Source organism: Phalangium opilio, unplaced genomic scaffold (genome assembly GCF_054372755.1).
Source record: "Phalangium opilio isolate 3A_F unplaced genomic scaffold, DU_Popi_V2 ptg000095l_1, whole genome shotgun sequence".
Taxonomy (NCBI): Eukaryota; Metazoa; Arthropoda; class Arachnida; order Opiliones; family Phalangiidae; genus Phalangium; species Phalangium opilio.
The window spans coordinates 3,591,101-3,608,694 of record NW_028324200.1 but is presented as its reverse complement, the minus strand read 5'-3'; the positions used below and the strand labels follow the sequence as shown (position 1 = coordinate 3,608,694).

Genomic DNA, 17,594 nt, shown 5'->3' with positions numbered 1-17,594 from the left:
ATACTAATTTGACAAATTACCCTTCTTCATGTTTGAAAGATAAGAAACTCTGTTTGCTTTTCTCATATCTGGTGGATTTTAAAAAAGGAAACTACACTGTAAAAGACAACGGCGCGCAGTGTTCCTAAGTGGTCTCCCTCCCAAGTACTGACTGCGCTCGACGCTGCTTAACTTCGGTGATCGGACGAGAACCGGTGTTTTCAGCGTGATATGGCCGTTGCCGAGAACTTTAGTTAGTTATTCGAATGTAAAACTAATTTGACAAATAACCCTTCTGCATGTTTGAAAAAAAAGAAAGTCTGTTTGCTTTTCTCATATCTGGTGGATTTTAAAAAGGAAAATACACTGTAAAAGACAACGGCACGCAGTGTTCCTAATTGTTCTCCCTCCCAAGTACTGACTGCGCTTGACGGTGCTTAATTTCGGTGATCGGACGAGAACCGGTGTTTTCAGCGTGATATTGTCGTCGCCGAGATCTTTAGTTAGTTATTCGAATTTAAAACTAATTTGACAAATTACCCTTCTGCATGTTTGAAAAAAAAAAGAAACTCTGTTTGCTTTTCTCATATCTGGTGGATTATAAAAAAGGAAACTAAACTGTAAAAGACAACGGCACGCAGTGTTCCTAAGTGGTCTCCCTCCCAAGTACTGACTACGCTTGACGCTGCTTAATTTCGGTGATCGGACGAGAACCGGTGTTTTCAGCGTGATATGGCCGTTGCCGAGAACTTTAGTTAGTTATTCGAATGTAAAACTAATTTGACAAATAACCCTTCTGCATGTTTGAAAAAAAAGAAACTCTGTTTGCTTTTCTCATATCTGGTGGATTTTAAAAAGGAAAATACACTGTAAAAGACAACGGCTAGCAGTGTTCCTAATGTTTCTCCCTCCCAAGTACTGACTGCGCTTGACGCTGCTTAATTTCGGTGATCGGACGAGAACCGGTGTTTTCAGCGTGATATTGTCGTCGCCGAGATCTTTAGTTAGTTATTCGAAATTAAAACTAATTTGACAAATTACCCTTCTGCATGTTTGAAAAAAAAGAAACTCTGTTTGCTTTTCTCATATCTGGTGGATTATAAAAAAGGAAACTAAACTGTAAAAGACAACGGCACGCAGTGTTCCTAAGTGGTCTCCCTCCCAAGTACTGACTGCGCTTGACGCTGCTTAATTTCGGTGATCGGACGAGAACCGGTGTTTTCAGCGTGATATGGCCGTTGCCGAGAACTTTACTTAGTTATTCGAATTTAAAACTAATTTGACAAATTACCCTTCTGCATGTTGGAAAAAAAAGAAACTCTGTTTGCTTTTCTCATATCTTGTGGATTTTAAAAAAGGAAACTACACTGTAAAAAACAACGGCACGCAGTGTTCCTAAGTGGTCTCCCTCCCAAGTACTGACTGCGCTCTACGCTGCTTAACTTCGGTGATCGGACGAGAACCGGTGTTTTCAGCGTGATATGGCCGTTGCCGAGAACTTTAGTTAGTTATTCAAATTTAAAACTAATTTGACAAATTACCCTTCTGCATGTTTGAAAAAAAAGAAACTCTGTTTGCTTTTCTCACATCTGGTGGATTATAAAAAAGGAAACTAAACTGTAAAAGACAACGGCACGCAGTGTTCCTAAGTGGTCTCCCTCCCAAGTACTGACTGCGCTCGACGCTGCTTAACTTCGGTGATCGGACGAGAACCGGTGTTTTCAGCGTGATATGGCTGTTGCCGAGAACTTTAGTTAGTTATTCGAATTTAAAACTAATTTGACAAATTACCCTTCTGCATGTTTGAAAAAAAAGAAACTCTGTTTGCTATTCTCATATCTGGTGGATTTTAAAAAAGGAAACTACACTGTAAAAGACAACGGCACGCAGTGTTCCTAAGTGGTCTCCCTCCCAAGTACTGACTGCGCTCTACGCTGCTTAACTTCGGTGATCGGACGAGAACCGGTGTTTTCAGCGTGATATGGCCGTTGCCGAGAACTTTAGTTAGTTATTCGAATTTAATACTAATTTGACAAATTACCCTTCTTCATGTTTGAAAGATAAGAAACTCTGTTTGCTTTTCTCATATCTGGTGGATTTTAAAAAAGGAAACTACACTGTAAAAGACAACGGCGCGCAGTGTTCCTAAGTGGTCTCCCTCCCAAGTACTGACTGCGCTCGACGCTGCTTAACTTTGGTGATCGGACGAGAACCGGTGTTTTCAGCGTGATATGGCCGTTGCCGAGAATTTTAGTTAGTTATTCGAATGTAAAACTAATTTGACAAATAACCCTTCTGCATGTTTGAAAAAAAAAAGTCTGTTTGCTTTTCTCATATCTGGTGGATTTTAAAAAGGAAAATACACTGTAAAAGACAACGGCACGCAGTGTTCCTAATTGTTCTCCCTCCCAAGTACTGACTGCGCTTGACGGTGCTTAATTTCGGTGATCGGACGAGAACCGGTGTTTTCAGCGTGATATTGTCGTCGCCGAGATCTTTAGTTAGTTATTCGAATTTAAAACTAATTTGACAAATTACCCTTCTGCATGTTTGAAAAAAAAAGAAACTCTGTTTGCTTTTCTCATATCTGGTGGATTATAAAAAAGGAAACTAAACTGTAAAAGACAACGGCACGCAGTGTTCCTAAGTGGTCTCCCTCCCAAGTACTGACTGCGCTTGACGCTGCTTAATTTCGGTGATCGGACGAGAACCGGTGTTTTCAGCGTGATATGGCCGTTGCCGAGAACTTTAGTTAGTTATTCGAATGTAAAACTAATTTGACAAATAACCCTTCTGCATGTTTGAAAAAAAAGAAACTCTGTTTGCTTTTCTCATATCTGGTGGATTTTAAAAAGGAAAATACACTGTAAAAGACAACGGCTAGCAGTGTTCCTAATGTTTCTCCCTCCCAAGTACTGACTGCGCTTGACGCTGCTTAATTTCGGTGATCGGACGAGAACCGGTGTTTTCAGCGTGATATGGCCGTTGCCGAGAACTTTACTTAGTTATTCGAATTTAAAACTAATTTGACAAATTACCCTTCTGCATGTTGGAAAAAAAAGAAACTCTGTTTGCTTTTCTCATATCTTGTGGATTTTAAAAAAGGAAACTACACTGTAAAAAACAACGGCACGCAGTGTTCCTAAGTGGTCTCCCTCCCAAGTACTGACTGCGCTCTACGCTGCTTAACTTCGGTGATCGGACGAGAACCGGTGTTTTCAGCGTGATATGGCCGTTGCCGAGAACTTTAGTTAGTTATTCAAATTTAAAACTAATTTGACAAATTACCCTTCTGCATGTTTGAAAAAAAAGAAACTCTGTTTGCTTTTCTCACATCTGGTGGATTATAAAAAAGGAAACTAAACTGTAAAAGACAACGGCACGCAGTGTTCCTAAGTGGTCTCCCTCCCAAGTACTGACTGCGCTCGACGCTGCTTAACTTCGGTGATCGGACGAGAACCGGTGTTTTCAGCGTGATATGGCTGTTGCCGAGAACTTTAGTTAGTTATTCGAATTTAAAACTAATTTGACAAATTACCCTTCTGCATGTTTGAAAAAAAAGAAACTCTGTTTGCTATTCTCATATCTGGTGGATTTTAAAAAAGGAAACTACACTGTAAAAGACAACGGCACGCAGTGTTCCTAAGTGGTCTCCCTCCCAAGTACTGACTGCGCTCTACGCTGCTTAACTTCGGTGATCGGACGAGAACCGGTGTTTTCAGCGTGATATGGCCGTTGCCGAGAACTTTAGTTAGTTATTCGAATTTAATACTAATTTGACAAATTACCCTTCTTCATGTTTGAAAGATAAGAAACTCTGTTTGCTTTTCTCATATCTGGTGGATTTTAAAAAAGGAAACTACACTGTAAAAGACAACGGCGCGCAGTGTTCCTAAGTGGTCTCCCTCCCAAGTACTGACTGCGCTCGACGCTGCTTAACTTTGGTGATCGGACGAGAACCGGTGTTTTCAGCGTGATATGGCCGTTGCCGAGAATTTTAGTTAGTTATTCGAATGTAAAACTAATTTGACAAATAACCCTTCTGCATGTTTGAAAAAAAAAAGTCTGTTTGCTTTTCTCATATCTGGTGGATTTTAAAAAGGAAAATACACTGCAAAAGACAACGGCACGCAGTGTTCCTAATTGTTCTCCCTCCCAAGTACTGACTGCGCTTGACGGTGCTTAATTTCGGTGATCGGACGAGAACCGGTGTTTTCAGCGTGATATTGTCGTCGCCGAGATCTTTAGTTAGTTATTCGAATTTAAAACTAATTTGACAAATTACCCTTCTGCATGTTTGAAAAAAAAAGAAACTCTGTTTGCTTTTCTCATATCTGGTGGATTATAAAAAAGGAAACTAAACTGTAAAAGACAACGGCACGCAGTGTTCCTAAGTGGTCTCCCTCCCAAGTACTGACTGCGCTTGACGCTGCTTAATTTCGGTGATCGGACGAGAACCGGTGTTTTCAGCGTGATATGGCCGTTGCCGAGAACTTTAGTTAGTTATTCGAATGTAAAACTAATTTGACAAATAACCCTTCTGCATGTTTGAAAAAAAAGAAACTCTGTTTGCTTTTCTCATATCTGGTGGATTTTAAAAAGGAAAATACACTGTAAAAGACAACGGCTAGCAGTGTTCCTAATGTTTCTCCCTCCCAAGTACTGACTGCGCTTGACGCTGCTTAATTTCGGTGATCGGACGAGAACCGGTGTTTTCAGCGTGATATGGCCGTTGCCGAGAACTTTAGTTAGTTATTCGAATTTAAAACTAATTTGACAAATTACCCTTCTGCATGTTTGAAAAAAAAGAAACTCTGTTTGCTATTCTCATATCTGGTGGATTTTAAAAAAGGAAACTACACTGTAAAAGACAACGGCACGCAGTGTTCCTAAGTGGTCTCCCTCCCAAGTACTGACTGCGCTCTACGCTGCTTAACTTCGGTGATCGGACGAGAACCGGTGTTTTCAGCGTGATATGGGCGTTGCCGAGAACTTTAGTTAGTTATTCGAATTTAAAACTAATTTGACAAATTACCCTTCTGCATGTTTGAAAAAAAAGAAACTCTGTTTGCTTTTCTCATATCTGGTGGATTTTAAAAAAGGAAACTACACTGTAAAAGACAACGGCACGCAGTGTTCCAAAGTGGTCTCCCTCCCAAGTACTGACTGCGCTCGACGCTGCTTAACTTCGGTGATCGGACGAGAACCGGTGTATTCAGCGTGATATGGCCGTTGCCGAGAACTTTAGTTAGTTATTCGAATTTAAAACTAATTTGACAAATTACCCTTCTGCATGTTTGAAAAAAAAGGAACTCTGTTTGCTTTTCTCATATCTGGTGGATTTTAAAAAAGGAAACTACACTGTAAAAGACAACGGCACGCAGTGTTCCTAAGTGGTCTCCCTCCCAAGTACTGACTGCGCTCGACGCTGCTTAACTTCGGTGATCGGACGAGAACCGGTGTTTTCAGCGTGATATGGCTGTTGCCGAGAACTTTAGTTAGTTATTCGAATTTAAAACTAATTTGACAAATTACCCTTCTGCATGTTTGAAAAAAAAGAAACTCTGTTTGCTATTCTCATATCTGGTGGATTTTAAAAAAGGAAACTACACTGTAAAAGACAACGGCACGCAGTGTTCCTAAGTGGTCTCCCTCCCAAGTACTGACTGCGCTCTACGCTGCTTAACTTCGGTGATCGGACGAGAACCGGTGTTTTCAGCGTGATATGGGCGTTGCCGAGAACTTTAGTTAGTTATTCGAATTTAAAACTAATTTGACAAATTACCCTTCTGCATGTTTGAAAAAAAAGAAACTCTGTTTGCTTTTCTCATATCTGGTGGATTTTAAAAAAGGAAACTACACTGTAAAAGACAACGGCACGCAGTGTTCCAAAGTGGTCTCCCTCCCAAGTACTGACTGCGCTCGACGCTGCTTAACTTCGGTGATCGGACGAGAACCGGTGTATTCAGCGTGATATGGCCGTTGCCGAGAACTTTAGTTAGTTATTCGAATTTAAAACTAATTTGACAAATTACCCTTCTGCATGTTTGAAAAAAAAGGAACTCTGTTTGCTTTTCTCATATCTGGTGGATTTTAAAAAAGGAAACTACACTGTAAAAGACAACGGCACGCAGTGTTCCTAAGTGGTCTCCCTCCCAAGTACTGACTGCGCTCGACGCTGCTTAACTTCGGTGATCGGACGAGAACCGGTGTTTTCAGCGTGATATGGCCGTTGCCGAGAACTTTAGTTAGTTATTCGAATTTAAAACTAATTTGACAAATTACCCTTCTGCATGTTTGAAAAAAAAGAAACTCTGTTTGCTTTTCTCATATCTGGTGGATTTTAAAAAAGGAAACTACACTGTAAAAGACAACGGCATGCAGTGTTCCTAATTGGTCTCCCTCCCAAGTACTGACTGCGCTTGACGCTGCTTAATTTCGGTGATCGGACGAGAACCGGTGTTTTCAGCGTGATATGGCCGTCGCCGAGATTTTTAGTTAGTTATTCGAATTTAAAACTAATTTGACAAATTACCCTTCTGCATGTTTGAAAGATAAGAAACTCTGTTTGCTTTTCTCATATCTGGTGGATTTTAAAAAAGGAAACTACACTGTAAAAGACAACGGCACGCAGTGTTCCTAAGTGGTCTCCCTCCCAAGTACTGACTGCGCTCGACGCTGCTTAACTTCGGTGATCGGACGAGAACCGGTGTTTTCAGCGTGATATGGCCGTTGCCGAGAACTTTAGTTAGTTATTCGAATTTAAAACTAATTTGACAAATTACCCTTCTGCATGTTTGAAAAAAAGAAACTCTGTTTGCTTTTCTCATATCTGGTGGATTATAAAAAAGGAAACTAAACTGTAAAAGACAACGGCACGCAGTGTTCCTAAGTGGTCTCAGTCCCAAGTACTGACTGCGCTCGACGCTGCTTAACTTCGGTGATCGGACGAGAACCGGTGTTTTCAGCGTGATATGGCCGTTGCCGAGAACTTTAGTTAGTTATTCGAATTTAAAACTAATTTGACAAATTACCCTTCTCCATGTTTTTTTAAAAAAAAAGAAACTCTCTTTGCTTTTCTCATATCTGGTAGATTTTAAAAAAGGAAACTAAACTGTGAAAGACAACGGCACGCAGTATTCCTAAGTGGTCTCCCTCCCAAGTACTGACTGCGTTCGACGCTGCTTAACTTCGGTGATCGGACGAGAACCGGTGTTTTCAGCGTGATATGGCCGTTGCCGAGACCTTTAGTTAATAATTCGAATTTAAAACTTATTAGACAAATTACCCTTCTCCATGTTTTTTTAAAAAAAAAGAAACTCTCTTTGCTTTTCTCATATCTGTTGGATTTTAAAAAAGGAAACTAAAGTGTAAAAGACAATGGCACGCAGTGTTCCTAAGTGGTCTCCCTCCCAAGTACTGACTGCGCTCGACGCTGCTTAACTTCGGTGATCGGACGAGAACCGGTGTTTTCAGCGTGATATGGCCGTTGCCGAGAACTGTGGTTAGTTATTCGAATTTAAAACTAATTAGACAAATTACCCTTCTGCATGTTTGAAAAAAAAGAAACTCTGTTTGCTTTTCTCATATCTGGTGGATTTTAAAAAAGGAAACTACACTGTAAAAGACAACGGCACGCAGTGTTCCTAAGTGGTCTCCCTCCCAAGTACTGACTGCGCTCTACGCTGCTTAACTTCGGTGATCGGACGAGAACCGGTGTTTTCAGCGTGATATGGGCGTTGCCGAGAACTTTAGTTAGTTATTCGAATTTAAAACTAATTTGACAAATTACCCTTCTGCATGTTTGAAAAAAAAAGAAACTCTGTTTGCTTTTCTCATATCTGGTGGATTTTAAAAAAGGAAACTACACTGTAAAAGACAACGGCACGCAGTGTTCCAAAGTGGTCTCCCTCCCAAGTACTGACTGCGCTCGACGCTGCTTAACTTCGGTGATCGGACGAGAACCGGTGTATTCAGCGTGATATGGCCGTTGCCGAGAACTTTAGTTAGTTATTCGAATTTAAAACTAATTTGACAAATTACCCTTCTGCATGTTTGAAAAAAAAGGAACTCTGTTTGCTTTTCTCATATCTGGTGGATTTTAAAAAAGGAAACTACACTGTAAAAGACAACGGCACGCAGTGTTCCTAAGTGGTCTCCCTCCCAAGTACTGACTGCGCTCGACGCTGCTTAACTTCGGTGATCGGACGAGAACCGGTGTTTTCAGCGTGATATGGCCGTTGCCGAGAACTTTAGTTAGTTATTCGAATTTAAAACTAATTTGACAAATTACCCTTCTGCATGTTTGAAAAAAAAGAAACTCTGTTTGCTTTTCTCATATCTGGTGGATTTTAAAAAAGGAAACTACACTGTAAAAGACAACGGCATGCAGTGTTCCTAATTGGTCTCCCTCCCAAGTACTGACTGCGCTTGACGCTGCTTAATTTCGGTGATCGGACGAGAACCGGTGTTTTCAGCGTGATATGGCCGTCGCCGAGATTTTTAGTTAGTTATTCGAATTTAAAACTAATTTGACAAATTACCCTTCTGCATGTTTGAAAGATAAGAAACTCTGTTTGCTTTTCTCATATCTGGTGGATTTTAAAAAAGGAAACTACACTGTTAAAGACAACGGCACGCAGTGTTCCTAAGTGGTCTCCCTCCCAAGTACTGACTGCGCTCGACGCTGCTTAACTTCGGTGATCGGACGAGAACCGGTGTTTTCAGCGTGATATGGCCGTTGCCGAGAACTTTAGTTAGTTATTCGAATTTAAAACTAATTTGACAAATTACCCTTCTGCATGTTTGAAAAAAAAGAAACTCTGTTTGCTTTTCTCATATCTGGTGGATTTTAAAAAAGGAAACTACACTGTAAAAGACAACGGCACGCAGTGTTCCTAAGTGGTCTCCCTCCCAAGTACTGACTGCGCTCGACGCTGCTTAACTTCGGTGATCGGACGAGAACCGGTGTTTTCAGCGTGATATGGCCGTTGCCGAGAATTTTAGTTAGTTATTCGAATTTAAAACTAATTTGACAAATTACCCTTCTGCATGTTTGAAAAAAAAGAAACTCTGTTTGCTTTTCTCATATCTGGTGGATTTTAAAAAGGGAAACTACACTGTAAAAGACAACGGCACGCAGTATTCCTAAGTGGTCTCCCTCCCAAGTACTGACTGCGTTCGACGCTGCTTAACTTCGGTGATCGGACGAGAACCGGTGTTTTCAGCGTGATATGGCCGTTGCCGAGACGTTTAGTTAATAATTCGAATTTAAAACTTATTAGACAAATTACCCTTCTCCATGTTTTTTTAAAAAAAAAGAAACTCTCTTTGCTTTTCTCATATCTGTTGGATTTTAAAAAAGGAAACTAAAGTGTAAAAGACAATGGCACGCAGTGTTCCTAAGTGGTCTCCCTCCCAAGTACTGACTGCGCTCGACGCTGCTTAACTTCGGTGATCGGACGAGAACCGGTGTTTTCAGCGTGATATGGCCGTTGCCGAGAACTTTAGTTAGTTATTCGAATTTAAAACTAATTTGACAAATTACCCTTCTGCATGTTTGAAAAAAAAGAAACTCTGTTTGCTTTTCTCATATCTGGTGGATTTTAAAAAAGGAAACTACACTGTAAAAGACAACGGCACGCAGTGTTCCTAAGTGGTCTCCCTCCCAAGTACTGACTGCGCTCGACGCTGCTTAACTTCGGTGATCGGACGAGAACCGGTGTTTTCAGCGTGATATGGCCGTTGCCGAGAACTTTAGTTAGTTATTCGAATTTAAAACTAATTTGACAAATTACCCTTCTGCATGTTTGAAAAAAAAGAAACTCTGTTTGCTTTTCTCATATCTGGTGGATTTTAAAAAGGGAAACTACACTGTAAAAGACAACGGCACGCAGTGTTCCTAAGTGGTCTCAGTCCCAAGTACTGACTGCGCTCGACGCTGCTTAACTTCGGTGATCGGACGAGAACCGGTGTTTTCAGCGTGATATGGCCGTTGCCGAGAACTTTAGTTAGTTATTCGAATTTAAAACTAATTTGACAAATTACCCTTCTGCATGTTTGAAAAAAAAGAAACTCTGTTTGCTTTTCTCATATCTGGTGGATTTTAAAAAGGGAAACTACACTGTAAAAGACAACGGCACGCAGTGTTCCTAAGTGGTCTCAGTCCCAAGTACTGACTGCGCTCGACGCTGCTTAACTTCGGTGATCGGACGAGAACCGGTGTTTTCAGCGTGATATGGCCGTTGCCGAGAACTTTAGTTAGTTATTCGAATTTAAAACTAATTTGACAAATTACCCTTCTCCATGTTTTTTTAAAAAAAAAGAAACTCTCTTTGCTTTTCTCATATCTGGTAGATTTTAAAAAAGGAAACTAAACTGTGAAAGACAACGGCACGCAGTATTCCTAAGTGGTCTCCCTCCCAAGTACTGACTGCGTTCGACGCTGCTTAACTTCGGTGATCGGACGAGAACCGGTGTTTTCAGCGTGATATGGCCGTTGCCGAGACGTTTAGTTAATAATTCGAATTTAAAACTTATTAGACAAATTACCCTTCTCCATGTTTTTTTAAAAAAAAAGAAACTCTCTTTGCTTTTCTCATATCTGTTGGATTTTAAAAAAGGAAACTAAAGTGTAAAAGACAATGGCACGCAGTGTTCCTAAGTGGTCTCCCTCCCAAGTACTGACTGCGCTCGACGCTGCTTAACTTCGGTGATCGGACGAGAACCGGTGTTTTCAGCGTGATATGGCCGTTGCCGAGAACTGTGGTTAGTTATTCGAATTTAAAACTAATTAGACAAATTACCCTTCTGCATGTTTGAAAAAAAAGAAACTCTGTTTGCTTTTCTCATATCTGGTGGATTTTAAAAAAGGAAACTACACTGTAAAAGACAACGGCACGCAGTGTTCCTAATTGGTCTCCCTCCCAAGTACTGACTGCGCTTGACGCTGCTTAATTTCGGTGATCGGACGAGAACCGGTGTTTTCAGCGTGATATGGCCGTTGCCGAGAACTTTAGTTAGTTATTCGAATTTAAAACTAATTTGACAAATTACCCTTCTGCATGTTTGAAAGATAAGAAACTCTGTTTGCTTTTCTCATATCTGGTGGATTTTAAAAAAGGAAACTACACTGTAAAAGACAACGGCACGCGGTGTTCCTAAGTGGTCTCCCTCCCAAGTACTGACTGCGCTCGACGCTGCTTAACTTCGGTGATCGGACGAGAACCGGTGTTTTCAGCGTGATATGGCCGTTGCCGAGAACTTTAGTTAATAATTCGAATTTAAAACTTATTAGACAAATTACCCTTCTCCATGTTTTTTTAAAAAAAAGGAAACTCTCTTTGCTTTTCTCATATCTGTTGGATTTTAAAAAAGGAAACTAAAGTGTAAAAGACAACGGCACGCAGTGTTCCTAAGTGGTCTCCCTCCCAAGTACTGACTGCGCTCGACGCTGCTTAACTTCGGTGATCGGACGAGAACCGGTGTTTTCAGCGTGATATGGCCGTTGCCGAGAACTGTGGTTAGTTATTCGAATTTAAAACTAATTAGACAAATTACCCTTCTGCATGTTTGAAAAAAAAGAAACTCTGTTTGCTTTTCTCATATCTGGTGGATTTTAAAAAAGGAAACTACACTGTAAAAGACAACGGCACGCAGTGTTCCTAATTGGTCTCCCTCCCAAGTACTGACTGCGCTTGACGCTGCCTAATTTCGGTGATCGGACGAGAACCGGTGTTTTCAGCGTGATATGGCCGTTGCCGAGAACTTTAGTTAGTTATTCGAATTTAAAACTAATTTGACAAATTACCCTTCTGCATGTTTGAAAGATAAGAAACTCTGTTTGCTTTTCTCATATCTGGTGGATTTTAAAAAAGGAAACTACACTGTAAAAGACAACGGCACGCAGTGTTCCTAAGTGGTCTCCCTCCCAAGTACTGACTGCGCTCGACGCTGCTTAACTTCGGTGATCGGACGAGAACCGGTGTATTCAGCGTGATATGGCCGTTGCCGAGAACTTTAGTAAGTTATTCGAATTTAAAACTAATTTGACAAATTACCCTTCTGCATGTTTGAAAAAAAAGAAACTCTGTTTGCTTTTCTCATATCTGGTGGATTTTAAAAAAGGAAACTACACTGTAAAAGACAACGGCACGCAGTGTTCCTAAGTGGTCTCCCTCCCCAGTACTGACTGCGCTCGACGCTGCTTAACTTCGGTGATCGGACGAGAACCGGTGTTTTCAGCGTGATATGGCCGTTGCCGAGAACTTTAGTTAGTTATTCGAATTTAAAACTAATTTGACAAATTACCCTTCTGCATGTTTGAAAAAAAAGAAACTCTGTTTGCTTTTCTCATATCTGGTAGATTTTAAAAAAGGAAACTAAACTGTAAAAGACAACGGCACGCAGTATTCCTAAGTGGTCTCCCTCCCAAGTACTGACTGCGCTCGACGCTGCTTAACTTCGGTGATCGGACGAGAACCGGTGTTTTCAGCGTGATATGGACGTTGCCGACAACTTTAGTTAGTTATTCGAATTTAAAACTAATTTGACAAATTAACTTTCTGCATGTTTGAAAAAAAAGAAACTCTGTTTGCTTTTCTCATATCTGGTGGATTTTAAAAAAGGAAACTACACTGTAAAAGACAACGGCACGCAGTGTTCCTAAGTGGTCTCCCTCCCAAGTACTGACTACGCTTGACGCTGCTTAATTTCGGTGATCGGACGAGAACCGGGGTTTTCAGCGTGATATGGCCGTCGCCGAGATTTTTAGTTAGTTATTCGAATTTAAAACTAATTTGACAAATTACCCTTCTGCATGTTTGAAAGATAAGAAACTCTGTTTGCTTTTCTCATATCTGGTGGATTTTAAAAAAGGAAACTACACTGTAAAAGACAACGGCACGCAGTGTTCCTAAGTGGTCTCCCTCCCAAGTACTGACTGCGCTCGACGCTGCTTAACTTCGGTGATCGGACGAGAACCGGTGTTTTCAGCGTGATATGGCCGTTGCCGAGAACTTTAGTTAGTTATTCGAATTTAAAACTAATTTGACAAATTACCCTTCTGCATGTTTGAAAGATAAGAAACTCTGTTTGCTTTTCTCATATCTGGTGGATTTTAAAAAAGGAAACTACACTGTAAAAGACAACGGCACGCGGTGTTCCTAAGTGGTCTCCCTCCCAAGTACTGACTGCGCTCGACGCTGCTTAACTTCGGTGATCGGACGATAACCGGTGTTTTCAGCGTGATATGGCCGTTGCCGAGAACTTTAGTTAATAATTCGAATTTAAAACTTATTAGACAAATTACCCTTCTCCATGTTTTTTTAAAAAAAAGGAAACTCTCTTTGCTTTTCTCATATCTGTTGGATTTTAAAAAAGGAAACTAAAGTGTAAAAGACAACGGCACGCAGTGTTCCTAAGTGGTCTCCCTCCCAAGTACTGACTGCGCTCGACGCTGCTTAACTTCGGTGATCGGACGAGAACCGGTGTTTTCAGCGTGATATGGCCGTTGCCGAGAACTGTGGTTAGTTATTCGAATTTAAAACTAATTAGACAAATTACCCTTCTGCATGTTTGAAAAAAAAGAAACTCTGTTTGCTTTTCTCATATCTGGTGGATTTTAAAAAAGGAAACTACACTGTAAAAGACAACGGCACGCAGTGTTCCTAATTGGTCTCCCTCCCAAGTACTGACTGCGCTTGACGCTGCCTAATTTCGGTGATCGGACGAGAACCGGTGTTTTCAGCGTGATATGGCCGTTGCCGAGAACTTTAGTTAGTTATTCGAATTTAAAACTAATTTGACAAATTACCCTTCTGCATGTTTGAAAGATAAGAAACTCTGTTTGCTTTTCTCATATCTGGTGGATTTTAAAAAAGGAAACTACACTGTAAAAGACAACGGCACGCAGTGTTCCTAAGTGGTCTCCCTCCCAAGTACTGACTGCGCTCGACGCTGCTTAACTTCGGTGATCGGACGAGAACCGGTGTATTCAGCGTGATATGGCCGTTGCCGAGAACTTTAGTAAGTTATTCGAATTTAAAACTAATTTGACAAATTACCCTTCTGCATGTTTGAAAAAAAAGAAACTCTGTTTGCTTTTCTCATATCTGGTGGATTTTAAAAAAGGAAACTACACTGTAAAAGACAACGGCACGCAGTGTTCCTAAGTGGTCTCCCTCCCCAGTACTGACTGCGCTCGACGCTGCTTAACTTCGGTGATCGGACGAGAACCGGTGTTTTCAGCGTGATATGGCCGTTGCCGAGAACTTTAGTTAGTTATTCGAATTTAAAACTAATTTGACAAATTACCCTTCTGCATGTTTGAAAAAAAAGAAACTCTGTTTGCTTTTCTCATATCTGGTAGATTTTAAAAAAGGAAACTAAACTGTAAAAGACAACGGCACGCAGTATTCCTAAGTGGTCTCCCTCCCAATTACTGACTGCGCTCGACGCTGCTTAACTTCGGTGATCGGACGAGAACCGGTGTTTTCAGCGTGATATGGACGTTGCCGACAACTTTAGTTAGTTATTCGAATTTAAAACTAATTTGACAAATTAACTTTCTGCATGTTTGAAAAAAAAGAAACTCTGTTTGCTTTTCTCATATCTGGTGGATTTTAAAAAAGGAAACTACACTGTAAAAGACAACGGCACGCAGTGTTCCTAAGTGGTCTCCCTCCCAAGTACTGACTACGCTTGACGCTGCTTAATTTCGGTGATCGGACGAGAACCGGGGTTTTCAGCGTGATATGGCCGTCGCCGAGATTTTTAGTTAGTTATTCGAATTTAAAACTAATTTGACAAATTACCCTTCTGCATGTTTGAAAGATAAGAAACTCTGTTTGCTTTTCTCATATCTGGTGGATTTTAAAAAAGGAAACTACACTGTAAAAGACAACGGCACGCAGTGTTCCTAAGTGGTCTCCCTCCCAAGTACTGACTGCGCTCGACGCTGCTTAACTTCGGTGATCGGACGAGAACCGGTGTTTTCAGCGTGATATGGCCGTTGCCGAGAACTTTAGTTAGTTATTCGAATTTAAAACTAATTTGACAAATTACCCTTCTGCATGTTTGAAAGATAAGAAACTCTGTTTGCTTTTCTCATATCTGGTGGATTTTAAAAAAGGAAACTACACTGTAAAAGACAACGGCACGCGGTGTTCCTAAGTGGTCTCCCTCCCAAGTACTGACTGCGCTCGACGCTGCTTAACTTCGGTGATCGGACGATAACCGGTGTTTTCAGCGTGATATGGCCGTTGCCGAGAACTTTAGTTAATAATTCGAATTTAAAACTTATTAGACAAATTACCCTTCTCCATGTTTTTTTAAAAAAAAGGAAACTCTCTTTGCTTTTCTCATATCTGTTGGATTTTAAAAAAGGAAACTAAAGTGTAAAAGACAACGGCACGCAGTGTTCCTAAGTGGTCTCCCTCCCAAGTACTGACTGCGCTCGACGCTGCTTAACTTCGGTGATCGGACGAGAACCGGTGTTTTCAGCGTGATATGGCCGTTGCCGAGAACTGTGGTTAGTTATTCGAATTTAAAACTAATTAGACAAATTACCCTTCTGCATGTTTGAAAAAAAAGAAACTCTGTTTGCTTTTCTCATATCTGGTGGATTTTAAAAAAGGAAACTACACTGTAAAAGACAACGGCACGCAGTGTTCCTAATTGGTCTCCCTCCCAAGTACTGACTGCGCTTGACGCTGCCTAATTTCGGTGATCGGACGAGAACCGGTGTTTTCAGCGTGATATGGCCGTTGCCGAGAACTTTAGTTAGTTATTCGAATTTAAAACTAATTTGACAAATTACCCTTCTGCATGTTTGAAAGATAAGAAACTCTGTTTGCTTTTCTCATATCTGGTGGATTTTAAAAAAGGAAACTACACTGTAAAAGACAACGGCACGCAGTGTTCCTAAGTGGTCTCCCTCCCAAGTACTGACTGCGCTCGACGCTGCTTAACTTCGGTGATCGGACGAGAACCGGTGTTTTCAGCGTGATATGGACGTTGCCGACAACTTTAGTTAGTTATTCGAATTTAAAACTAATTTGACAAATTAACTTTCTGCATGTTTGAAAAAAAAGAAACTCTGTTTGCTTTTCTCATATCTGGTGGATTTTAAAAAAGGAAACTACACTGTAAAAGACAACGGCACGCAGTGTTCCTAAGTGGTCTCCCTCCCAAGTACTGACTACGCTTGACGCTGCTTAATTTCGGTGATCGGACGAGAACCGGGGTTTTCAGCGTGATATGGCCGTCGCCGAGATTTTTAGTTAGTTATTCGAATTTAAAACTAATTTGACAAATTACCCTTCTGCATGTTTGAAAGATAAGAAACTCTGTTTGCTTTTCTCATATCTGGTGGATTTTAAAAAAGGAAACTACACTGTAAAAGACAACGGCACGCAGTGTTCCTAAGTGGTCTCCCTCCCAAGTACTGACTGCGCTCGACGCTGCTTAACTTCGGTGATCGGACGAGAACCGGTGTTTTCAGCGTGATATGGCCGTTGCCGAGAACTTTAGTTAGTTATTCGAATTTAAAACTAATTTGACAAATTACCCTTCTGCATGTTTTCAAAAAATAAAAAAAAATAAACTCTGTTTGCTTTTCTCATATCTGGTGGATTTTAAAAAAGGAAACTACACTGTAAAAGACAACGGCACGCAGTGTTCCTAAGTGGTCTCCCTCCCAAGTACTGACTGCGCTCGACGCTGCTTAACTTCGGTGATCGGAGGAGAACCGGTGTTTTCAGCGTGATATGGCCGTTGCCGAGAACTTTAGTTAGTTATTCGAATTTGAAACTAATTTGACAAATTACCCTTCTGCATGTTTGAAAAAAAAAGAAACTCTGTTTGCTTTTCTCATATCTGGTGGATTTTAAAAAAGGAAACTACACTGTAAAAGACAACGGCACGCAGTGTTCCTAAGTGGTCTCCCTCCCAAGTACTGCCTGCGCTCGACGCTGCTTAACTTCGGTGATCGGACGAGAACCGGTGTTTTCAGCGTGATATGGCCGTTGCCGAGAACTTTAGTTAGTTATTCGAATTTAAAACTAATTTGACAAATTAACTTTCTGCATGTTTGAAAAAAAAAGAAACTCTGTTTGCTTTTCTCATATCTGGTGGATTTTAAAAAAGGAAACTACACTGTAAAAGACAACGGCACGCAGTGTTCCTAAGTGGTCTCCCTCCCAAGTACTGACTGCGCTCGACGCTGCTTAACTTCGCTGATCGGACGAGAACCGGTGTTTTCAGCGTGATATGGCCGTTGCCGAGAACTTTAGTTAGTTATTCGAATTTAAAACTAATTTGACAAATTACCCTTCTGCATGTTTTCAAAAAATAAAAAAAAGAAACTCTGTTTGCTTTTCTCATATCTGGTAGATTTTAAAAAAGGAAACTAAACTGTAAAACACAACGGCACGCAGTATTCCTAAGTGGTCTCCCTCCCAAGTACTGACTGCGCTCGATGCAGCTAAACTTCGGTGATCGTACGAGAACCGGTGTTTTCAGCGTGATATGGCCGTCGCCGAGATCTTTAGTTAGTTATCCGAATTTAAAACTAATTAGACAAATTACCCTTCTGTATGTTTGAAAAAAAAGAAACT

At 40.8% G+C, this 17,594-nt stretch overlaps 44 non-coding genes and 25 pseudogenes across 44 annotated transcripts; all 69 read right to left on the bottom strand.

Annotated features, from left to right (window-relative positions):
- Positions 1-103: 103 nt before the first annotated feature.
- On the bottom strand, positions 104-222 carry LOC149636570 (5S ribosomal RNA). Its single transcript, XR_016373526.1, has one exon. It is a non-coding gene; the product is annotated as a 5S ribosomal RNA (ribosomal RNA).
- A 130-nt stretch (positions 223-352) lies between these two features.
- Positions 353-471, bottom strand: LOC149636569 (5S ribosomal RNA; annotated as a pseudogene).
- Positions 472-604: 133 nt separating this feature from the next.
- LOC149636568 (5S ribosomal RNA) lies at positions 605-723 on the bottom strand (annotated as a pseudogene).
- A 380-nt stretch (positions 724-1,103) lies between these two features.
- On the bottom strand, positions 1,104-1,222 carry LOC149636567 (5S ribosomal RNA; annotated as a pseudogene).
- Positions 1,223-1,353: 131 nt separating this feature from the next.
- On the bottom strand, positions 1,354-1,472 carry LOC149636566 (5S ribosomal RNA). Its single transcript, XR_016373430.1, has one exon. It is a non-coding gene; the product is annotated as a 5S ribosomal RNA (ribosomal RNA).
- A 131-nt stretch (positions 1,473-1,603) lies between these two features.
- On the bottom strand, positions 1,604-1,722 carry LOC149636565 (5S ribosomal RNA). Its single transcript, XR_016372786.1, has one exon. It is a non-coding gene; the product is annotated as a 5S ribosomal RNA (ribosomal RNA).
- Positions 1,723-1,853: 131 nt separating this feature from the next.
- Positions 1,854-1,972, bottom strand: LOC149636564 (5S ribosomal RNA). Its single transcript, XR_016373387.1, has one exon. It is a non-coding gene; the product is annotated as a 5S ribosomal RNA (ribosomal RNA).
- A 131-nt stretch (positions 1,973-2,103) lies between these two features.
- On the bottom strand, positions 2,104-2,222 carry LOC149636563 (5S ribosomal RNA). The gene has a single exon (XR_016372931.1). It is a non-coding gene; the product is annotated as a 5S ribosomal RNA (ribosomal RNA).
- Positions 2,223-2,350: 128 nt separating this feature from the next.
- Positions 2,351-2,469, bottom strand: LOC149636562 (5S ribosomal RNA; annotated as a pseudogene).
- Positions 2,470-2,601: 132 nt separating this feature from the next.
- On the bottom strand, positions 2,602-2,720 carry LOC149636561 (5S ribosomal RNA; annotated as a pseudogene).
- Positions 2,721-2,850: 130 nt separating this feature from the next.
- LOC149636560 (5S ribosomal RNA) lies at positions 2,851-2,969 on the bottom strand (annotated as a pseudogene).
- Positions 2,970-3,100: 131 nt separating this feature from the next.
- On the bottom strand, positions 3,101-3,219 carry LOC149636559 (5S ribosomal RNA). The gene has a single exon (XR_016373429.1). It is a non-coding gene; the product is annotated as a 5S ribosomal RNA (ribosomal RNA).
- Positions 3,220-3,350: 131 nt separating this feature from the next.
- Positions 3,351-3,469, bottom strand: LOC149636558 (5S ribosomal RNA). The gene has a single exon (XR_016372785.1). It is a non-coding gene; the product is annotated as a 5S ribosomal RNA (ribosomal RNA).
- A 131-nt stretch (positions 3,470-3,600) lies between these two features.
- LOC149636557 (5S ribosomal RNA) lies at positions 3,601-3,719 on the bottom strand. The gene has a single exon (XR_016373376.1). It is a non-coding gene; the product is annotated as a 5S ribosomal RNA (ribosomal RNA).
- A 131-nt stretch (positions 3,720-3,850) lies between these two features.
- On the bottom strand, positions 3,851-3,969 carry LOC149636556 (5S ribosomal RNA). The gene has a single exon (XR_016372930.1). It is a non-coding gene; the product is annotated as a 5S ribosomal RNA (ribosomal RNA).
- Positions 3,970-4,097: 128 nt separating this feature from the next.
- On the bottom strand, positions 4,098-4,216 carry LOC149636555 (5S ribosomal RNA; annotated as a pseudogene).
- Positions 4,217-4,348: 132 nt separating this feature from the next.
- On the bottom strand, positions 4,349-4,467 carry LOC149636554 (5S ribosomal RNA; annotated as a pseudogene).
- A 130-nt stretch (positions 4,468-4,597) lies between these two features.
- On the bottom strand, positions 4,598-4,716 carry LOC149636553 (5S ribosomal RNA; annotated as a pseudogene).
- A 131-nt stretch (positions 4,717-4,847) lies between these two features.
- Positions 4,848-4,966, bottom strand: LOC149636552 (5S ribosomal RNA). Its single transcript, XR_016372795.1, has one exon. It is a non-coding gene; the product is annotated as a 5S ribosomal RNA (ribosomal RNA).
- A 131-nt stretch (positions 4,967-5,097) lies between these two features.
- Positions 5,098-5,216, bottom strand: LOC149636551 (5S ribosomal RNA). The gene has a single exon (XR_016373463.1). It is a non-coding gene; the product is annotated as a 5S ribosomal RNA (ribosomal RNA).
- A 131-nt stretch (positions 5,217-5,347) lies between these two features.
- On the bottom strand, positions 5,348-5,466 carry LOC149636550 (5S ribosomal RNA). Its single transcript, XR_016372784.1, has one exon. It is a non-coding gene; the product is annotated as a 5S ribosomal RNA (ribosomal RNA).
- A 131-nt stretch (positions 5,467-5,597) lies between these two features.
- On the bottom strand, positions 5,598-5,716 carry LOC149636549 (5S ribosomal RNA). Its single transcript, XR_016372794.1, has one exon. It is a non-coding gene; the product is annotated as a 5S ribosomal RNA (ribosomal RNA).
- A 131-nt stretch (positions 5,717-5,847) lies between these two features.
- On the bottom strand, positions 5,848-5,966 carry LOC149636548 (5S ribosomal RNA). Its single transcript, XR_016373462.1, has one exon. It is a non-coding gene; the product is annotated as a 5S ribosomal RNA (ribosomal RNA).
- Positions 5,967-6,097: 131 nt separating this feature from the next.
- On the bottom strand, positions 6,098-6,216 carry LOC149636547 (5S ribosomal RNA). The gene has a single exon (XR_016373272.1). It is a non-coding gene; the product is annotated as a 5S ribosomal RNA (ribosomal RNA).
- Positions 6,217-6,347: 131 nt separating this feature from the next.
- On the bottom strand, positions 6,348-6,466 carry LOC149636546 (5S ribosomal RNA; annotated as a pseudogene).
- Positions 6,467-6,597: 131 nt separating this feature from the next.
- LOC149636545 (5S ribosomal RNA) lies at positions 6,598-6,716 on the bottom strand. Its single transcript, XR_016373271.1, has one exon. It is a non-coding gene; the product is annotated as a 5S ribosomal RNA (ribosomal RNA).
- A 130-nt stretch (positions 6,717-6,846) lies between these two features.
- LOC149636544 (5S ribosomal RNA) lies at positions 6,847-6,965 on the bottom strand (annotated as a pseudogene).
- Positions 6,966-7,100: 135 nt separating this feature from the next.
- On the bottom strand, positions 7,101-7,219 carry LOC149636543 (5S ribosomal RNA). The gene has a single exon (XR_016373543.1). It is a non-coding gene; the product is annotated as a 5S ribosomal RNA (ribosomal RNA).
- A 135-nt stretch (positions 7,220-7,354) lies between these two features.
- On the bottom strand, positions 7,355-7,473 carry LOC149636542 (5S ribosomal RNA). Its single transcript, XR_016372744.1, has one exon. It is a non-coding gene; the product is annotated as a 5S ribosomal RNA (ribosomal RNA).
- Positions 7,474-7,604: 131 nt separating this feature from the next.
- LOC149636541 (5S ribosomal RNA) lies at positions 7,605-7,723 on the bottom strand. Its single transcript, XR_016372793.1, has one exon. It is a non-coding gene; the product is annotated as a 5S ribosomal RNA (ribosomal RNA).
- Positions 7,724-7,855: 132 nt separating this feature from the next.
- On the bottom strand, positions 7,856-7,974 carry LOC149636540 (5S ribosomal RNA). Its single transcript, XR_016373461.1, has one exon. It is a non-coding gene; the product is annotated as a 5S ribosomal RNA (ribosomal RNA).
- Positions 7,975-8,105: 131 nt separating this feature from the next.
- On the bottom strand, positions 8,106-8,224 carry LOC149636539 (5S ribosomal RNA). Its single transcript, XR_016373270.1, has one exon. It is a non-coding gene; the product is annotated as a 5S ribosomal RNA (ribosomal RNA).
- Positions 8,225-8,355: 131 nt separating this feature from the next.
- LOC149636538 (5S ribosomal RNA) lies at positions 8,356-8,474 on the bottom strand (annotated as a pseudogene).
- Positions 8,475-8,605: 131 nt separating this feature from the next.
- LOC149636537 (5S ribosomal RNA) lies at positions 8,606-8,724 on the bottom strand. Its single transcript, XR_016373269.1, has one exon. It is a non-coding gene; the product is annotated as a 5S ribosomal RNA (ribosomal RNA).
- A 131-nt stretch (positions 8,725-8,855) lies between these two features.
- On the bottom strand, positions 8,856-8,974 carry LOC149636536 (5S ribosomal RNA). The gene has a single exon (XR_016373268.1). It is a non-coding gene; the product is annotated as a 5S ribosomal RNA (ribosomal RNA).
- Positions 8,975-9,105: 131 nt separating this feature from the next.
- LOC149636535 (5S ribosomal RNA) lies at positions 9,106-9,224 on the bottom strand. Its single transcript, XR_016373542.1, has one exon. It is a non-coding gene; the product is annotated as a 5S ribosomal RNA (ribosomal RNA).
- A 135-nt stretch (positions 9,225-9,359) lies between these two features.
- Positions 9,360-9,478, bottom strand: LOC149636534 (5S ribosomal RNA). Its single transcript, XR_016372743.1, has one exon. It is a non-coding gene; the product is annotated as a 5S ribosomal RNA (ribosomal RNA).
- A 131-nt stretch (positions 9,479-9,609) lies between these two features.
- LOC149636533 (5S ribosomal RNA) lies at positions 9,610-9,728 on the bottom strand. The gene has a single exon (XR_016373267.1). It is a non-coding gene; the product is annotated as a 5S ribosomal RNA (ribosomal RNA).
- Positions 9,729-9,859: 131 nt separating this feature from the next.
- Positions 9,860-9,978, bottom strand: LOC149636532 (5S ribosomal RNA; annotated as a pseudogene).
- Positions 9,979-10,109: 131 nt separating this feature from the next.
- LOC149636531 (5S ribosomal RNA) lies at positions 10,110-10,228 on the bottom strand (annotated as a pseudogene).
- Positions 10,229-10,363: 135 nt separating this feature from the next.
- Positions 10,364-10,482, bottom strand: LOC149636530 (5S ribosomal RNA). Its single transcript, XR_016373541.1, has one exon. It is a non-coding gene; the product is annotated as a 5S ribosomal RNA (ribosomal RNA).
- Positions 10,483-10,617: 135 nt separating this feature from the next.
- Positions 10,618-10,736, bottom strand: LOC149636529 (5S ribosomal RNA). The gene has a single exon (XR_016372742.1). It is a non-coding gene; the product is annotated as a 5S ribosomal RNA (ribosomal RNA).
- A 131-nt stretch (positions 10,737-10,867) lies between these two features.
- On the bottom strand, positions 10,868-10,986 carry LOC149636528 (5S ribosomal RNA; annotated as a pseudogene).
- A 131-nt stretch (positions 10,987-11,117) lies between these two features.
- Positions 11,118-11,236, bottom strand: LOC149636527 (5S ribosomal RNA). The gene has a single exon (XR_016372664.1). It is a non-coding gene; the product is annotated as a 5S ribosomal RNA (ribosomal RNA).
- Positions 11,237-11,371: 135 nt separating this feature from the next.
- LOC149636526 (5S ribosomal RNA) lies at positions 11,372-11,490 on the bottom strand. Its single transcript, XR_016373266.1, has one exon. It is a non-coding gene; the product is annotated as a 5S ribosomal RNA (ribosomal RNA).
- Positions 11,491-11,621: 131 nt separating this feature from the next.
- LOC149636525 (5S ribosomal RNA) lies at positions 11,622-11,740 on the bottom strand (annotated as a pseudogene).
- A 131-nt stretch (positions 11,741-11,871) lies between these two features.
- LOC149636524 (5S ribosomal RNA) lies at positions 11,872-11,990 on the bottom strand. Its single transcript, XR_016373440.1, has one exon. It is a non-coding gene; the product is annotated as a 5S ribosomal RNA (ribosomal RNA).
- Positions 11,991-12,121: 131 nt separating this feature from the next.
- Positions 12,122-12,240, bottom strand: LOC149636523 (5S ribosomal RNA). The gene has a single exon (XR_016372566.1). It is a non-coding gene; the product is annotated as a 5S ribosomal RNA (ribosomal RNA).
- Positions 12,241-12,371: 131 nt separating this feature from the next.
- On the bottom strand, positions 12,372-12,490 carry LOC149636522 (5S ribosomal RNA). The gene has a single exon (XR_016372867.1). It is a non-coding gene; the product is annotated as a 5S ribosomal RNA (ribosomal RNA).
- A 131-nt stretch (positions 12,491-12,621) lies between these two features.
- On the bottom strand, positions 12,622-12,740 carry LOC149636521 (5S ribosomal RNA; annotated as a pseudogene).
- Positions 12,741-12,871: 131 nt separating this feature from the next.
- LOC149636520 (5S ribosomal RNA) lies at positions 12,872-12,990 on the bottom strand. Its single transcript, XR_016373265.1, has one exon. It is a non-coding gene; the product is annotated as a 5S ribosomal RNA (ribosomal RNA).
- A 131-nt stretch (positions 12,991-13,121) lies between these two features.
- On the bottom strand, positions 13,122-13,240 carry LOC149636519 (5S ribosomal RNA; annotated as a pseudogene).
- Positions 13,241-13,375: 135 nt separating this feature from the next.
- LOC149636518 (5S ribosomal RNA) lies at positions 13,376-13,494 on the bottom strand. The gene has a single exon (XR_016373263.1). It is a non-coding gene; the product is annotated as a 5S ribosomal RNA (ribosomal RNA).
- Positions 13,495-13,625: 131 nt separating this feature from the next.
- On the bottom strand, positions 13,626-13,744 carry LOC149636517 (5S ribosomal RNA; annotated as a pseudogene).
- Positions 13,745-13,875: 131 nt separating this feature from the next.
- Positions 13,876-13,994, bottom strand: LOC149636516 (5S ribosomal RNA). Its single transcript, XR_016373439.1, has one exon. It is a non-coding gene; the product is annotated as a 5S ribosomal RNA (ribosomal RNA).
- A 131-nt stretch (positions 13,995-14,125) lies between these two features.
- LOC149636515 (5S ribosomal RNA) lies at positions 14,126-14,244 on the bottom strand. Its single transcript, XR_016372555.1, has one exon. It is a non-coding gene; the product is annotated as a 5S ribosomal RNA (ribosomal RNA).
- Positions 14,245-14,375: 131 nt separating this feature from the next.
- LOC149636514 (5S ribosomal RNA) lies at positions 14,376-14,494 on the bottom strand (annotated as a pseudogene).
- Positions 14,495-14,625: 131 nt separating this feature from the next.
- On the bottom strand, positions 14,626-14,744 carry LOC149636513 (5S ribosomal RNA; annotated as a pseudogene).
- A 131-nt stretch (positions 14,745-14,875) lies between these two features.
- LOC149636512 (5S ribosomal RNA) lies at positions 14,876-14,994 on the bottom strand. Its single transcript, XR_016373262.1, has one exon. It is a non-coding gene; the product is annotated as a 5S ribosomal RNA (ribosomal RNA).
- Positions 14,995-15,125: 131 nt separating this feature from the next.
- LOC149636511 (5S ribosomal RNA) lies at positions 15,126-15,244 on the bottom strand (annotated as a pseudogene).
- Positions 15,245-15,379: 135 nt separating this feature from the next.
- Positions 15,380-15,498, bottom strand: LOC149636510 (5S ribosomal RNA). The gene has a single exon (XR_016373261.1). It is a non-coding gene; the product is annotated as a 5S ribosomal RNA (ribosomal RNA).
- A 131-nt stretch (positions 15,499-15,629) lies between these two features.
- Positions 15,630-15,748, bottom strand: LOC149636509 (5S ribosomal RNA; annotated as a pseudogene).
- Positions 15,749-15,879: 131 nt separating this feature from the next.
- LOC149636508 (5S ribosomal RNA) lies at positions 15,880-15,998 on the bottom strand. Its single transcript, XR_016372869.1, has one exon. It is a non-coding gene; the product is annotated as a 5S ribosomal RNA (ribosomal RNA).
- A 131-nt stretch (positions 15,999-16,129) lies between these two features.
- LOC149636507 (5S ribosomal RNA) lies at positions 16,130-16,248 on the bottom strand (annotated as a pseudogene).
- A 131-nt stretch (positions 16,249-16,379) lies between these two features.
- LOC149636506 (5S ribosomal RNA) lies at positions 16,380-16,498 on the bottom strand. Its single transcript, XR_016373260.1, has one exon. It is a non-coding gene; the product is annotated as a 5S ribosomal RNA (ribosomal RNA).
- A 140-nt stretch (positions 16,499-16,638) lies between these two features.
- LOC149636505 (5S ribosomal RNA) lies at positions 16,639-16,757 on the bottom strand. Its single transcript, XR_016373561.1, has one exon. It is a non-coding gene; the product is annotated as a 5S ribosomal RNA (ribosomal RNA).
- Positions 16,758-16,889: 132 nt separating this feature from the next.
- Positions 16,890-17,008, bottom strand: LOC149636504 (5S ribosomal RNA). The gene has a single exon (XR_016372488.1). It is a non-coding gene; the product is annotated as a 5S ribosomal RNA (ribosomal RNA).
- Positions 17,009-17,140: 132 nt separating this feature from the next.
- LOC149636503 (5S ribosomal RNA) lies at positions 17,141-17,259 on the bottom strand. The gene has a single exon (XR_016373087.1). It is a non-coding gene; the product is annotated as a 5S ribosomal RNA (ribosomal RNA).
- Positions 17,260-17,398: 139 nt separating this feature from the next.
- LOC149636502 (5S ribosomal RNA) lies at positions 17,399-17,517 on the bottom strand (annotated as a pseudogene).
- Positions 17,518-17,594: the final 77 nt, after the last annotated feature.